Below are 10,365 nucleotides of genomic sequence, written 5' to 3'. Positions count from 1 at the left end.
CTTTCAATCCGCCACTAATAATGACAACTTTTAGGGTCTTTTCTTGAATTGTCGAATTTGAATAATCTTTAATTAATCATTTTAAATTTATCTTTTTGTTTCAAATGCAAGTCTATGGACTGTTCATGCTGAACATCTAATAACCAGTGGATTGGGGAGCCTAGCACAGTTGGTACTAGTTTGGCTCCATGCTAATGTCGGCCTTAACATTTGTTTTATACATAATTATATAGACATATACATGCATAAAATAATACTGTTTAATTTCACAGCCCCCAATCACGCAAGTTGATCCGGTAGGCAATCTAGTGGAAGAGCAAAACAGCCAGGTTGAACAAACAAAATGCAACTCAGCATCACGTCAACAAGCAATATGGTACATCGTTACCTTGTTTACAATTGCCATCACTCAGGTGTTTCTGTAATCCATCTTTGTTTATGGATTTTTAAAAAACTAAAAGTAGATTTATATATTGATTTACGTACAATCGTATCGTATAATAGGCCTATTATTCGAAACAATCTTTGTAAAAACTGTTTTACCTCCACAGTGTAACATTAAACGCTTTTTAAACATTCCAAATTGGTTAAGGTCGATAAGTTTATAATATTATATAGTAGACAGCAACTATGTATACGTAATCTTTTGAGACTGTTCCAGTTTGTAGTTAAATTGTTGTAATCTGGTTGTATATTTAATATACAGAACGGCATATCCATACTAGGATTATAATATTATAACCCTCGCATATTCCATTCTACTTGGACAGTCACACGTCTTAAAATGAATATGATGATAGTAGAATGATGGTGTGTAATCTTATACAGGATATGAAAACAATACTCACATTATCTAAACACGTACTGGTTGGATGGATCGTTTATAAAGGACTCAAAATGGGCGGATTCAAGAAGTTCCTGTCGGGGAGGGGTGAGGGCGTATATGAACGCTCCTTTTACCACCCTGATCCCATTACTGAACCTTTGCAATACTGTATTTACTTCGTATATATTGCTTATACTGTAATGCAAAAAATATAGACTGAAAGAAAACATAGGCCTATACGTGTTAAAACCGTCGTTATGAGAAACATACATATTAGACAGAAATATTAAACTTATTATTTGCAAAGCACTTACAAAACTATATATAAAAATAGTATTACAATTAAAATCATTATTATTATTATTATTAAAGTCATTATTATTTTTTATTAGGCCCTAATTAGAATTAGATTTGTTGGAAGCACTGCAGCTTGACCCTTTCAATAAAAACGATAAAACTAATTGTAGTAACAGAAATATTAAAATTGTCATTTTCAATCCAATCGAATGTGCGAATTGGTTATTCCAGATGAGTGGCGCCTCGTACGAAAAAGATTTGTTACCAATACGCTTGTTAAAGAAAGGTTGAAAGAAATTAACATTCAAAGCTGATCTGGTACGAATTTGGTTTTTACTTACAAGAAAAAATTCAGAGATATATTGTGGGCATAGGCCAGACAGTGACTTGAAAGCAAGGACTATTAATTTGAAATAAACCCTTTGCCTAAAAGGCAGCCAGTGAAGTTCATGGAGAAGATGTGAAGTGTGAGTAGGAGAGGATCGGATGTTAAATATAGGACGTGTAGCAGAATTCTGCAACTTCTGTAATTTTAGAGAATCTGTTACAGTAAACTCAGAGTACAATGAATTGCAGTAATCAATTCTAGATAAAACAAGTGCACGAACTGCTGCATATGACATGTGTAATAGTTGATAAATTTGTGAATCCTCCATAAGTTACGTATATGGTACTTGGTCGATTTACAAATTGACTGAACTTGATTAGACAGTGACAGCGTGGAATGGAATCAAATGTAACACCAAGATTACGGACCGAGTTAGTCCGGGGTAGAATGTTAAGTTCTCCAAGTGACAGAGAAGTCTGTCTAACGTGATCAAGCTCTAAGTGCCTCTTAGAAGAACAAACAATGAATTCAGTTTTGTTATTATTAAGTTTAAGCTTATTCTTAGTCATCCAAATCTTAACATCCTTGATACATAACCTAAGCCTGTCCAAAGCCAGATCAAGAGAAGAGGGATGAGAAGGATCAAAATCCAGATACAGTTGCAGATCATCAGCATAAAAATGATATTTAATACAATGACGCCTGATGATGTCTCCAAGCGGACTAATGTATAGGCTAAATAGAGCAGGACCCCCACCGAGCCTTGTGGAACCCCAAATGTTAATAAGTGTGGATTAAAGTAATTATCATCGACACAGACACAAAGAAAAGCACTTATAAAAGTATTATATAATTATTATTAGAATTAAAATCATTATTATTATATTTAAAATTAAAACTACAGCTAGATTTGTTGGAAATTGCCAGATAATCTTTATTTAGTATGTACGTTGTCAAGTCAAAAAAGAAAAAAATTGTGACAATGATGATGTTCGTGATGATGATGATAGTGGTGAGATGATAATGATGATGACGGTTTTTGCGTACGAGGTGGAGAGCCAGTGAAATTTGTGCAATCATAAAACCAGGGACACAAGTATCTGGAGAAAGCCTAAGGATCTCTCCAAAGTTCAGCACTCTCCCCTCCCCCCTCACACACACGTGCTCCCACCAATTTAGATGACTGAGCTAGGCTGCTATTATGATGCATGTGTAATGTAAGTAAGACCTTGTATTTGTACCTGTATATATGCACCTTCATGGGTCTCTACTTTCTACAGGACACTTACATCCATTCAAATTTCAAGTATTGTACTACAGTAATAGACAAAAATCAAAGCGAACCGACGCTTTGATTCGCGCGAATAAATTTGCCTAGTGGAAAACCAACTTAACAACTGACCACTCAGAACAGAACCAGGCATGGCACCGGGATTTGCCCGACAGGGTGGGGTGGTGGGGGCGGGGTCCGAGGGGATTTCCCCAACGAGAGCAAAGTGAGCGTTGCTCAAAATCTTTCGTGGTCCAGAGGCGAAGCCCTCGAAATTTTTTTCAGAATTTCAGAAAGAGTTTCAGAATTTATTTAATTTGTATTCCATTGTTTTAATGTCAGGCTCCGAAGGAAAAAAAATTGATATGTTGTAGAACTGATTTTTCTAAGACAGAAAAAAGTTGTTTGACGAAAAACTGGGGAACGGTGAATGAGATACAGATTTTTCCTCCGAAGCCTGACTTTAAATGATAATAAAAGAATCTTAATCTATGTACTTTGTACTTCTAATAACAAACACGAAGGTTGAATAGGCCTACAGTAACACATCCCTGGTTTCGTTCAGTTTTCATGTAGGCTAGGTTACTCAATTGACAATCCCAAACAGGGATGCGCCTAGATCAGTGTCGAACATAGGACCGAATTGAGTCGATTATTGTATACTTTTCCAATTCTGAAGAACAGTGTATTTTTTTTATTTATTTAAATAATAATATGAGGTCTCACCATACGAAATAAGATGTAGGCCAATGGCATGGTGGCACCATGTTGAGATAATCAGCAGTAGGCCCCAAATTTTGATTTGAAATATTTAAGTACGTTAATACATTTTACGATAGTTACTCTAAGTTAATTACAATTATACTAGGCATATACTGTAGGCCTCTTTGGTGTATGGATACTCAAATAAACGCCCCTTAATTTCACGGTAAATGTGTGGAACATACTACTATAATGTGTTACGTTATTGCGTGATCATAAAGACTTAAATTATTGAGCCTAATCAGCCCCGATTTTTTTTGGGCCTGGTTTGGGAGCGTCCATCCCCAAAATAGGCACTCGTGTAGTCCTACAAACGCATGTATTTGCGAATGTTTTATATTGTTTTAGTTGTTTTTATCAACAATATGATAATATTTAATGGGCGGGGCTTAGTAGAAAGGGCCTCTGCATTGCATAAGTCTTTCGCAAGTCTAAACAGAGGGCGTACCACAAACTAAGTATTTAGGCGGTTTCGGTTGTTTCCACATGGCCGGTTAGCTCAGTCGGCAGAGCGTCGTGCTAATAACGCGAATGTCATGGGTTCGAGCCCCATATCGGCCAGGTAAAAATTTTGTATATATTGTTATTAAAAAGTACAGGATCATAATGTGTATATATATATAGGCCTATATGAGTATGTATTATACTATCTCATTTATTGTTATACTGTACTATCTTATGTTCCCACCTCTTTTTGATATCATTCTCTCAGCTAGTCATTATTTTTATTGCCCATAGAAAAATTAATGCTTTTTTGAAGAAAAAAAATTCATGAGGCTCCAAAATTTGATGAGGCCGGACGGGGACGTGAAAATAGCAATTAATTTTATTTGGCCTTACGATATTTCGTGATCACTTGAGCCTAACCAGTTAGAAGAATGTAACATAATGAAAACTTTAGGCCCGATTTCGGACAAAAGCTCCTTCTGTGGAGAATCTACGTACAGTTGACCTAATTCGTATGCATGAACGTACATCTCCACTAAAGGATTTGGCAAAGTTCATTATATATATAAGGGAAATAGGCCTACACTCTAATTTTACACTCTGTAGACATGGATAGACAAGCTAAGTTTGTTTATTCATGTCAAGTTTATTTCAGCATATACTGCCTTAATGGATTTATTGAACATGATATTTTTACATTTACATGGAAACATCCTGGATACATAAAATATTAGGATACATAAAATAATATAAAATATCATGCAAAGATAAAATAGTAAAATTATAGAAATTTAGCACCTATTCAAAACTTAATCACATACTGTATAATGTAACATAGGGGACTGGGGACTTTTAGCATCTGGATACAGTAAGACAATATATTATTAAATACTGCCTTTCACAGTCACAAAAGTGATTGGAAAGCATCCAGGGCAAATTAATATCTAATGCACCAAAGTTAATAATACATGACACTGTGTCTACAAATAATACTCCACTCATTCGTCTTGTTCTGTATGCATACTAACAAATGCATTGAAATAGTTATTTAATAAAATAAAATATTATATATATATAAATAGGCCTATATATATATATATATATATATATATATATATATATATATGATTATTAATTAACGTAATGTACTAAAAGTGTACAGATTCTTTATTTAAGTTAAAACTGTAGGCACAAGTAAATCCAAGATGACCCCGTTCTGAGCCCAGTAATCATGGTAGGCTTTGCACTTACCTTTACCAAAAATGGATTGGTCATTTCAGAAAATGCTTCTTTTATCATCTGTAGTACTTCTTTTCTTCAATAATTTTTGTTAATTTTACTTTAGATAAGTAGTAAATTACAATGTTCAACTTTTGGAGTACAAAACTTGTATATTTATAATGAATAAGATGGTTTTATGAGCCCACAGATGTTTCTAGCTTGCAAATATTCGTAGCGGGAAGCATGTCATGTGACCCGGCAGATTGCCAAATGACGGTAAAAATACTATGAACAAAATACTTTAAAGAAAAAAATGATCAATCGTCTCTTGGCCAATTAACATAAGATTGATATGGCAAGAAAGTAAATTATATCAGCTACACTCGACCGTTCACCCCAGGGTTAACAGACGTATGGTTCCCGAGTTATTCCAAAGGGAAGTAAATCGTATACTGAAAAACAAGCTAAAATTGACATTTTTCCTATTCAAAACCATTAGGAGTTGTCAACTTTGAAAGAAAAATGATCACTCAATTTTTTACATATGGTAAATACATATATATAATTCCAAAGCTTATAATGTCTAGTTTTATAATCCGATCGCCCCAGATTCCTAAAATAATTCAATCAAAAAATATAGACGATTTTGTGAAAAAAGTGGCTCTCGTTTTGACTCATTTACTGTGTTAAGCTGTGCAGTGAACATTAATTGAATGTGTTTCCATTAGTTTTATTCACGTCACTTGGTGTAGGTAGGAGGTGGGGTGGCGTTTATTCGAGGCAAAACTAACGCCCCGATTTCTTATTTATATTTTTTTTTTAGGGGAGGGGGTACATACCCCAAAATAGGTCACTCATGTAGTCCTACAAACGCTCGTGTTTGGGAATGTTTTATACTGTTGTTTTTAGCAACACTATGATAATTATAACGGTACTTATCCAAGGAGCGATTGGCGAAGCTAATAGGCCTGTCCTAATAGTGGAAATTGTCCTTTGTATTTGCATAAGTCTTTCACAATTCTAAACAGAGGGCGTACCCAAAACTTTGTATTTAGGCGGTTTCAACGGTTATCACATGGCCGGTTAGCTCAGTCGGCAGAGCGTCGTGCTAATAACGCGAATGTCATGGGTTCGAGCCCCATATCGGCCAGGTAATAGTTTTGTATACATTATTTAATTGAATTTTATAATACTGTTAAATGTAAAGCTTTTTAAACTTGTATTTGCTAAAATGATTTGTAGGCCTAAAACCAGAGAAAGATATCGAAAACAGGACCCTGAGTTTCAGAATCTACTTAATTAAGGCCTACTTTGTATATATTCCATTTTTTAAAATGATAATAAAAAGAATCTTAATCTATGTATTTTGTAGGTCCTACTTACTTCAAAAACAACAAGGGTATGATACATTATAGCCTAGACTAGGCCTATCCCTGATTTTCGCCTATCAATTGTGCAATCCGAGGTGTGCGTCTAGGTAAGCCTAAAGGCAGTATCTCGTGTCGAAATTAGGACCGAATTAAGTCGATTATTGTATTATTTTTTTCAATTAAGATCTGAAGAACCGTGTATTTTAAATTTATATGAGGTCTCACAACGAATAAGACGCATGTTGAAATAATCAACTTTTAACAAATGTTTATTTGAAATATTTGAGTAGACCTACGTTAATGTTATTACGATAGTTTATTTAAACATTGACACTTGATATAGGCCTACTTGTTAAGTTACCGTGTTTGCTCGAATAAACACCTCATTTGAGGGGACGTCTATTCATGAAGGCGTTTATTGGGGGTTAATTGTTTTGGTGTAAAACGGATCAAGTCCCTTGGACTTAATTATTGATCCTAACCAGTTAGAATAGGCCTAGGCCCTAAATGTAATTCTACTGGACTAGAACATTAATTAAATGTGTTGGAGAATGGTGCTCTGCTTACATTAGTTTTCTTTATCACTCAGTGGGGGTGGGGTGGTTATTCGAGGAAAAAATAAGGGCCGTTTATTCAAAGTGGGGCGTTTATTCGAATTTTAGGTAGGCCTATGATCTATAACGACATTAAATATAAGCCTATTAATTGTTAGCTTGCCCTGGCCACGCACGCAGACAGCTATCCCCATGGGTGGGCATATGATGATGTCATTGTCATGTAGACGTGACCTAAATAATGGGAATAGGTGCCTATCACATTAGGGCCTATTTGTCACATAATATTTGATAGTGTGGACAGAGCTCTAAATTTAAATGTAGGCCTATATTATTTCCTCATTTAATTATTTTATAATTTTCAAAAAATTTAGGTGAAGGCATAAAATCTGCTCAGGGCGGCGCTAGTGGGGGTCAGGGGCAAAGAACCCCTCGTCTGGGACTTCTGGACCTCCGGCTTGGAGGAGTCTCGGGGAATTTCCAGCAAGGTCGTCGGGGAAAAATGAAATGTCGATCGCCGAAAGTACAATTTAGGATACTTTATACTAAGCTGTCAATTAGGGATTAAAAACCAGGTAGGCCTAAGTTGTTAAAAACTGGTTTAGTGCGAGCAGTGCAGTGTGTAAGGTGTTCACTGTTGTAGGCCCTATCTAGGCCTGCTATCTTTTGCATGGTTTTCTCTATCAATCCTTTATAAATAAAGAATACCATACTCAGGGAACAGTTAAATTCCCTGCTACAATCACAACTTTTCCCCTACAAAGTGGGGGGGGGGAGGGGATGGGGTGCTAGGCTTCTCCGACCGAGGGTGGGGATGTGGCCTTCCCCCTCATGCTATTTACAAAATTATGGTCATGTGAACCTACCTAGATAGAGATTATACGTCATCACATGGCAAGAAGGTCATGCATATGCATAAAGCCTACTCTTCTAATAATAAGCGCTCTACTTAGTGTTTCCACATGTCATGGAGCCACTCCTTGATAGATAGAGCTAAGTACAGGATCATATTTAGTTATATCTAGTTCTAGGCTGTTCATCAGAAATATGGAAATATTAATTGCTATAAAATTAAGACCAATGATTCAAGGTTTCCTTACTGAATTTTTTAAATACCACATGGCCGGTTAGCTCAGTCGGCAGAGCGTCGTGCTAATAACGCGAATGTCATGGGTTCGAGCCCCATATCGGCCAAGTACATTTTTTTAAATTTTTATTTCTAACAACTATGAATTTTAAATATTTCATAATTATAAATTACCTAAAATAATGTCATTACAAGCTTTTCTACTACTACTACTAATCTACTACTACTAAAGCCGTCTGAATTATTTTCGCAGGATAGTTTGGTAAAATCTCATGAATTATTCATAATCACCCTTATAGAACATAATTTTGCGCAAGCGTTATTTTCAAGTCGGCTCTATTCACGTTTATGGCCTCGGGATTCAGCCTTTGCATTTGAATAATTGCAGGAATAAAACAAGTGATTGAGGGTAGATTTTGAAGTTTAATACATTTACATTTACTGTCAATCTGAAAATACAAAATATTAAAATTCAGATTCTACTGAGTGTAGTAAATCACTCAAATACAATGCCCATAAAAGGGCTGAAAATTAGGTCCCATCGCAGGGACGAATACGGGGTGGGGGAGCCGTGGGGGCCGCGGCTTCCCCACCCCCTGGAGCCCCAACTTTAAAGCTTGTTCTTGCTAGCCAATACAAATTCTTTCCAGGGATCACTCAAAATAAATATTTCTAATCAATGTAAATATGCATCAGCACACGTTATACATAGGCCTACTATAATAACACATAGACCTAAACGTGATTTAAAAAACAATTTTAAATCCATAAGTCCCAGGCCAGGTCTTTCAGATACAGAAATATGATATTGTATGGTTCAGTTTGGTTTTTATCCTTTTGCAAGCTCTATAAAGTTTTGTTTTAATACTACAGTACTACCGTAGTAGTAATAATAATAGTGATGATGATGATGACGATGGTAATAATAGATAATAATAATAATATTAATAATATTTCCGGCCATATCTAGAGGTAGTATTTCCTCAAATTTTCGCACCTCAGCCCCAAGGGGCTAGAGGTGGTTGTGAAATTACGACTTTGAAGTATGTAAAGTACATACAGTACTCAAAAACAATGTTTATAAGCTTTATTTTCTATGGTGCATCACACATTAATAAGATCTCAATGGTTGCCGAAAATCCCTGACAAAAGATCATGAGAAATTTGTTGGCGCTTCATTTTGAGCATATATAAGGCCCAATAAAAAAAAGTATTAGTTTATCACCCTCGCGCGCATGCCTTTTATTGTACTGGGGAAAAAAACTTTTTTGAAAAAATAAAAAAAAAATAAAAATTTTTTTGAATTTTTTTGAAATTTCTTTTATTTATTTTTTCATTTATTTTATTAAATAGTTAGTAGATATTGTTTGCATTATCTAAATCATGTTTTGCTTTGAATATCAATGCACCGGCGAACAAACCAAGGGTTATATTTGGCTTTAGCAAAATAAAAAATTTAAAAAAAAGCCTCCCTCCCTCATCACTTTTCCTGCTCAGATAAGGTGATAAACTAATAATATTTTTTATAAGGCCTAACACAGAATAGAAGTTTTATTATATATTATTTGACCTTGTTAAAAGTTATATAGAATGATAAACTCCTGTTTTTAAACCTTGTTGACATCAAGCCATTCATTTCTTTAATCACCTACTCACAACCCACTTGAAGCTTTGTAGTTTATTGTTATTAGAGCAAGTTACAAAAGATAGCTCATGTTTGCCAACACAAACACATGATACAACAACTGTGACCAGTAACATACTTGAAAATGTTTGCTATCTTCTTAGTAGTGTTTCTTTTTGTCAAGTCTTTTCAATATAAAGTGCGGGTGTCCATTGCCTATTACTGATTCTCGAAAAGTGCTACCACGATCTAGAGGGCGTCCTTCAAAAGGCAATAAAAGGTGTTCGTATCGAATGCGTGCTGCATTTCTATGATGCATTTTTTAGTTTTGAATGCAATTTTGAGTTCGCCGATTTCCAATAGGGCGCCACCTACCTCATGGTAGTACTCATCATGCACTTCCATCAGATTTACTTGCTCTTAATACAGGGTTCTGACACTAAAAGGAATGAAAAAATACAGTTTTTTTTACAGTATATTCGAATAATAACTAGACTTAATACTATGTCTGTCAAACAGAGCATAGTACTCATCATTTAATGTGGTTTAGAAAATTTAAATTACAATACAGTATTAGGC

The 10,365-nt window shown here is 35.1% G+C and overlaps 3 non-coding genes across 3 annotated transcripts; all 3 read left to right on the top strand.

Annotated features, from left to right (window-relative positions):
- Positions 1–3,971: 3,971 nt before the first annotated feature.
- On the top strand, positions 3,972–4,044 carry Trnai-aau. The gene has a single exon. It is a non-coding gene; the product is annotated as a tRNA-Ile (tRNA).
- Positions 4,045–6,228: 2,184 nt separating this feature from the next.
- On the top strand, positions 6,229–6,301 carry Trnai-aau. Its single transcript has one exon. It is a non-coding gene; the product is annotated as a tRNA-Ile (tRNA).
- A 1,895-nt stretch (positions 6,302–8,196) lies between these two features.
- Trnai-aau lies at positions 8,197–8,269 on the top strand. The gene has a single exon. It is a non-coding gene; the product is annotated as a tRNA-Ile (tRNA).
- The last annotated feature ends 2,096 nt before the right edge of the window (positions 8,270–10,365 follow it).

This window comes from Anneissia japonica, unplaced genomic scaffold (genome assembly GCF_011630105.1).
Source record: "Anneissia japonica isolate Jap-2015-1 unplaced genomic scaffold, ASM1163010v1 scaffold997_len2565447_cov190, whole genome shotgun sequence".
Taxonomy (NCBI): Eukaryota; Metazoa; Echinodermata; class Crinoidea; order Comatulida; family Comatulidae; genus Anneissia; species Anneissia japonica.
Note: the sequence above shows the minus strand (reverse complement) of the source record. Positions and strands in the feature narration are given on the sequence as shown.